The following is a 7,349-nucleotide window of genomic DNA, read 5'->3' on the forward strand; positions in this document are numbered from 1 at the left end:
CCTAACTCCTGGCACAGGCTGAGACCCCCCCCCTTTCTGCCTTCCTTGTCCTCTTACCGGCCTCCCTGGCGGGCGACGGGTCATCTTTGCCCCCAGGTACCCCAATTCTCCATCCCCGGGTTTCTCCCTTCATCCCCCTGACAGGATGATGGAAGGACTGAGAAAAGACCCTTGGCGGAGGTGTGGAGGGCAGCTATGGGCAGCTCATATTTCCCTCCGCGCGACAGGCTGCCAACACCAGGCTCCCTTAGCAACCCATTTAATTGATTTTACAATCTTTCTTTCTTCCTCTCCTCTCCCCTCCCCTCCCTCCTTCCTCCGCTCGCACGCTCCCCCCCTCCTCGGTTTATGACCTCGGCTTTCTCCTCCCTCTCTGGGTTCTCCTAACAAACTGTCAATGGGGAGGGGGTGGAAACGGCAGAAGGAGGGAAACCCCACCAAAAAGTTACCCAAGGGGTCGTCGTTCGGGCTGGCGGCTTTCGAACTCGGCACCCTCAGCGGGAGGGTGGACACCTTAGCTTTGTTTTTGCCTACTTTTGGCCTCCAGAGAGATGAACGCTTAAATCTGGACGCAGGTGGACCGTTGCAACTCTGCTAAAAAATTAAAAAATAAATAAATAGCAAGGCAAGCTGGGCAACAGGGCTGCGCTTTGTACATGCTCGGAGAGTACTGTTGACTTTACTGTTCCTATTCTTATTTTGGGGTGTTCAGCAATTTAAGCTCCCGTTGGGAAGCGTATCTGTCTTTTAAGGCCGTTTTTATGGAATGCTGCAGTTCTTGCAAAAGTCTTTGATTGTCCTCATGAGAAAAAAAGGGGAAACTGAGAGACGATACGATCCTCCAGCAGATGCTTTTCCTGGATTTCTGGGGATTGGGCAGAGGTGTGGGGGGGAAACGGAGGCCCTGAAAATCTGTACGGGTGTGTAAAATTCTCAAGGAATACTCTTCCCCCCCACCTTTGTGGTTAGGGGTAAAAATCCTAACTTCCTTGATGTGAGTCGAAAAAGGTGTTAAAAGCAACAATTTTAAATATCCTCCAGCTGCTTTGCAATGTGCATTTTTCCAAAGCCGACTTTGCAGATGGCTAACAACAACAACAGCAAAAATTGGTGTGAGGTTTGCCAGATTTCTGCAGGGTTTACGAAATCTCATTTCCGTGGATTCGTCCAATTTTGCGAGAAATATATATAAATATACATATATATATATATGTATATATATATATTTAGCCTTGCAGATTTCCTGAATTTTGGCCTGGTTTGGGGTCAAAACCGAATGACCGAAATAGATCCCGGTTAACCGCTGGGTCCTCAGCACGATAGTGAGGCGAGTGAGGAGGGGGAAAAAAAAAAAATCTTTTATCCTTTTGTCTTAGATCAGCCGTGCCTTCGCTTTGGCACGTCGTCGTCGTTGTCGCCCGCCGGTAAAAAAAAAAAAAAAAAAAAAAAAAGGTGCCGAAAGATGATGCTTTCCCGATTCTTAAAAAGGCCAGGTTGGAAAATGCCTTCAAATTTGCTTTATTTTCAACCAGGCCCTTTGCAGAACGAAAGGGCAGGCTGAGGTCAGACTGAGGTACACATGCCATTATACCCGTCGTACAAAAGCGATTCGGGACAATGCGTTGCCTTGCACAAAGGGGTGGCCGCGTCACAATTAATGGGAAATAATTCATAATTTCCTTAGGAGGCTTGGAAGCGGGAGAATTTTTTTGGGGGGGGGTGTTGGGGGGATTTGCAAAGCCCCTTTTTACGACGTCTGATTGGAGGTTCTTGTCCTTTTGACGGACTTGGTTTGGCGGGTCCCGCCGCCTGTGTCAAATATCCGTGGCTCGCCGGAGGGAATCGGCTAGCTAGGTATATTCTGATTTTCTCACCTGTCGGCCCATTCACGAAAAAAATGGGCCCGTGATCAGAAAACTCGCTTTCGTCACCTGTTCCACGGCAGGTTGACACGTATGAACGAAATAGCGCTTATCAAACCGGATTCTTCAACCATCCTGTGGCGTCGGACTCTCTGCAGATGCCAAATTTAATGGCAGGGGGTGAGAGGGGTAGCCCCCCCCCCTTCCCAGAGTCACCAAATTGGGTAAAATAGCTTTATACACATCGTGCGATACCGATAGGAGAGAATATCGGTAGCTCAGGGTTAAACTGGGGGGTCCTTGGTGCTCTCTGAGCTTGGCTGGTTTTTTCGCGGTCGTTTCATGACCCAAGTAGGTAACATCATCAGTGCTAGAAGGGAGGAGGGATTATGGAGAGGAAGAGGAGGAGGAGGAGGAGGAGAAGGAGGAGGAGGAGCAGGAAAGGAGGAGGAGGAGGAGACCTGGGGGGTCCTTGGTGCTCTCTGAGCTTGCTTGTTTTCTTGCAGACATTTCACGACCCAACTAGGTAACATCATCAGTGCTAGAAGGAGTGAGGTTTATGGAGAGAGGAAGAGGAGGATGGGGGGGGGAGGGGGAAGAGGACGATGACTGTGGGGTCCTTGCTGCTCTCGTGAGCTGGGTGTTTTTCTCGCAGACGTTTCATGACCCAACTAGGTAACATCATCAGTGCACCGTGCAATGCAACGAAACGAGGATGTTAACCTACTATGGGCGTAAAACGTCGGCAAGAAAACCACCCAGCTCGGAGAGCAGCGAGGACCCCCAGATAGTGCAGCCTTAACACATAGGAGGCCCACTTGCTCACAATCCCCAAGAGATGCATTCAGGAGAGAAGATAAATTGAACCTCCACCCACCGAGGCAGTCTACCTCCAAACACCAGACTGCAGGGCCAAAGCATCTCCGGAAAACAGTCTCTACTGCAGTTACAGTGATTTAGACCCTCAAATTATTTTGCTTCCCGCCGGATTAAGAATGAGGGATCTAGAGCCCTCCAAATGTTGATGGAGGACAGATCCCTTAGAGATCAAAGGCAGTTTTCCATGCCTCATCCCCTTCTAAAGCTGCGTGGGATTATAGCCCCCGCAACCCCCCCGGATGGGAATTGTAGTCCTTCCGGAGACCAGCAGGCCAAGGGCAAGCTGATCAATCTCATTTTTAACGCTCAACTGGCCCTCAATTCGTGTTTCAATGCGAAGTGCAGAATATTTGACTATAATTCTTTGCACGCCTCTTCCAAGGAATTGTATTCAAATATGCTGCTCTTCGGAGCAGCGGGACAGCTGTGAATTATCCGTGCAGGTGTCACAGGTTTAATGTTCGTGAAAACCTGTTACTAAAAAAATTAGGGGGGACCGAAACATCGAATCATAAATTTGCAAAGAATCTGGGCTCCTCCATTACAGTAGCTCCTGCTTAAGGCCTACACAATATTAATTTTAAAAAAGGCCCAATTTCACAGCATTAAAAAACCCAAAGCACCAAGGCGGTGTGCTTAAATTCCAAGACTCCACAGTTTTGGGAAGAAGCAGCTAGGGAAAAAAAATAAGACAGCTAGACAAAAAATAATTTTAAAAACACCGTCAATATCAGGGATCTTCAAGCACGACCCTTTTATGACTTGTGGACTTCAACTCCCAGAATTCCTCAGCCAGGCATGCTGGCTGAGGAATTATGAGAGTTGAACTCCACAAATCATCAAAGGGCCAAGTTTGGAGACCCCTGCTTGTGGACTTCAACTCCCAGAATTCCTCAGCCAGGCACACCAAGATTGAAGACCCCTGATCTATATTCTGTAAATCTCAGAGAGAAGCAGTATACAATGCATTAAAAAAGGCGGGAAAAACTGCAATATGGTAGATAAAGACATAATATAGATAGTCCTCGACTTATATCCCTATGTTTAGTGAAGGTCCAAATTTACGGCGCCGAAAAAAGTGATTTACAACCATGCCTCACGCTTACAACTGTCGCAGCACATAGCTAAAATTCAGGCACTTGGCAACTGGCATGTACTTAACGACGGTTGCAGCATCCCAGGGTCGCCTAATCACCATTTACGACCTTCCCAGCCGGCTTCCGACATGCAAATGGAGGAAGCTGGATTCATTTAATGACCGATTCTCTTAGCGGCTACAGAGATTTGCTTAACCAGGGTTTCAAAAGTTGATAAAATCAGGCCCAACCACCTTGCTTAACAATGCCCCCCCAATTGTGCTCGTAAGTCGAGGACTTCCCGTGTTTATGGAAACCTGAGGTATTTATGTGAGGTTGGACAGATACAGCGCACAGGATAAAATTTTTGAATTTTGAGAGAAGGCGCTCAGCACATACATGGAAGTAGCGTGTTTAAGGATACGTATGACTCTGGGCCAAAAGACACACCTGTCTAATGATCAGATGAACTAGAAATCTAAATACAGGGAGTCCTCGGCATACGGCCACAATTGAGCCCACAATTTACGTTGCTGAGGCATTTGTTAAGTAAGTTTTGCCCTATTTTGCGACCTTGCCTGCCACAGTTGTTAAACGAATCATTGCAGCCGTTAAGTTAGTGACTGGGTTGTTAAGCGAATCTGGCTTCCCCATTGACTTGGCTTGTCAGAAGAGGTCGCAAAAGGGGAACCTGGGACATTGCGACCGTCGTAAGTATGAATCAGTTGCCAAGCATCCCAATTTGGATCGTGGGGGGATGCTGCGATGGTCGTTCAGTGTGAAAAACGGTCATAAAAATAAATAAATAAATAAGTGCCATTGTAGTTTCAGTCACTAAATGATAATGATATTGATGATAACAACAACAATAATAATGTTGGAAGGGACCTTGGAGGTCATCTAGTCCAACCCCCTGCTCAGGCAGGAAACCCTACACCAGGGGTAGGCAACCTTGGTTCTTTTATGACTTGTGGACTTCAACTCCCAGAATTCCNGGAGGGGGAGGAGGAGGAGGAGGAGGAGGAGGAGGAAGACTGTGGGGTCCTTGGTACTCTCTGAGCTTGGCTGTTTTTCTCGCGGTCGTTTCATGACCCAAGTAGGTAACATCATCAATGCTAGAAGGGAGGAGGGATTATGGAGAGGAGGAGGAGGAGGAGGAGGAGGAGGAGGAGGAGGAGGAGAAGAACTGGGGGGTCCTTGGTGCTCTCTGAGCTTGCTTGTTTTCTTGCAGACATTTCACGACCCAACTAGGTAACATCATCAGTGCACCGTGCAATGCAACGAAACGAGGATGTTAACCTACTATGGGCGTAAAACGTCGGCAAGAAAACCACCCAGCTCGGAGAGCAGCGAGGACCCCCAGATAGTGCAGCCTTAACACATAGGAGGCCCAATTACTCACAATCCCCAAGAGATCCATTCAGGAGAGAAGATAAATTGAACCTCCACCCACCGAGGCAGTCTACCTCCAAACACCAGACTGCAGGGCCAAAGCATCTCCGGAAAACAGTCTCTACTGCAGTTACAGTGATTTAGACCCTCAAATTATTTTGCTTCCCGCCGGATTAAGAATGAGGGATCTAGAGCCCTCCAAATGTTGATGGAGGACAGATCCCTTAGAGATCAAAGGCAGTTTTCCATGCCTCATCCCCTTCTAAAGCTGCGTGGGATTATAGCGCCCGCAACCCCCCCGGATGGGAATTGTAGTCCTTCCGGAGACCAGCAGGCCAAGGGCAAGCTGATCAATCTCATTTTTAACGCTCAACTGGCCCTCAATTCGTGTTTCAATGCAAAGTGCAGAATATTTGACTATAATTCTTTGCACGCCTCTTCCAAGGAATTGTATTCAAATATGCTGCTCTTCGGAGCAGCGGGACAGCTGTGAATTATCCGTGCAGGTGTCACAGGTTTAATGTTCGTGAAAACCTATTACTAAAAAAAATTAGGGGGGGGGACCGAAACATCGAATCATAAATTTGCAAAGAATCTGGGCTCCTCCATTACAGTAGCTCCTGCTTAAGGCCTACACAATAATAATTTTAAAAAAGGCCCAATTTCACAGCATTAAAAACCCAAAGCACCAAGGCGGTGTGCTTAAATTCCAAGACTCCACAGTTTTGGGAAGAAGCAGCTAGGGAAAAAAAATAAGACAGCTAGACAAAAAATAATTTTAAAAACACCGTCTATATCAGGGGTCTTCAAGCATGACCCTTTTATGACTTGTGGACTTCAACTCCCAGAATTCCACAGCCAGCAAAGCTGGCTGAGGAATTCTGCAAGTTGAAGTCCACAAGTCATAAAAAGGCCAAGTTTGGAGACCCCTGCTTGTGGACTTCAACTCCCAGAATTCCTCAGCCAGGCACACCAAGATTGAAGACCCCTGATCTATATTCTGTAAATCTCAGAGAGAAGCAGTATACAATGCATTAAAAAAGGCGGGAAAAAACTGCAAGATGGTAGATAAAGACATAATACAGATAGTCCTCGACTTATATCCATATGTTTAGTGAAGGTCCAAATTTATGGCACCGAAAAAAGTGATTTAAAACAGCTCCTCACGCTTACAACCGTCGCAGCACATAGCTAAAATTCAGGCACTTGGCAACTGGCATGTACTTACGACGGTTGCAGCATCCCAGGGTCACCTAATCACCATTTACGACCTTCCCAGCCGACTTCCGACATGCAAATGGAGGAAGCTGGATTCATTTAATGACCGATTCTCTTAGCGGGTACAGAGATTTGCTCAACCAGGGTTTCAAAAGGTGATAAAATCAGGCCCAACCACCTTGCTTAACAATGGCCCCCCAATTGTGCTCGTAAGTCGAGGACTTCCCGTGTTTATGGAAACCTGAGGTATTTATGTGAGGTTGGACAGATACAGCGCACAGGATAAAAATCTTGAATTTTGAGAGAAGGCGCTCAGCACATACATGGAAGTAGCGTGTTTAAGGACACGTATGACTCTGGGCCAAAAGTCACACCTGTCTAATGATCAGATGAACTAGAAATCTAAATACAGGGAGTCCTCGGCATACGGCCACAATTGAGCCCAAAAATTATGTTGCTGAGGGATTTGTTAAGTAAGTTTTGCCCTATTTTGCGACCTTTCCCGCCACGGTTGTTAAACGAATCATTGCAGCCATTAAGTTAGTGACTGGGTTGTTAAGCGAATCTGGCTTCCCCATTGACTTGGCTTGTCAGAAGAGGTCGCAAAAGGGGAACCTGGGACATTGCGACCGTCGTAAGTATGAATCAGTTGCCAAGCATCCCAATTTGGATCGTGGGGGGATGCTGCGATGGTCGTTCAGTGTGAAAAACGGTCATAAAAATAAATAAATAAATAAATAAGTGCCATTGTAGTTTCAGTCACTAAATGATAATGATATTGATGATAACAACAACAATAATAATGTTGGAAGGGACCTTGGAGGTCATCTAGTCCAACCCCCTGCTCAGGCAGGAAACCCTACACCAGGGGTAGGCAACCTTGGTTCTTTTATGACTTGTGGACTTCAACTCCCAGAATTCC

This window comes from Protobothrops mucrosquamatus, unplaced genomic scaffold (assembly GCF_001527695.2).
Source record: "Protobothrops mucrosquamatus isolate PMUCROS unplaced genomic scaffold, P.Mucros_1.0 scaffold1499, whole genome shotgun sequence".
Classification (NCBI taxonomy): domain Eukaryota; kingdom Metazoa; phylum Chordata; class Lepidosauria; order Squamata; family Viperidae; genus Protobothrops; species Protobothrops mucrosquamatus.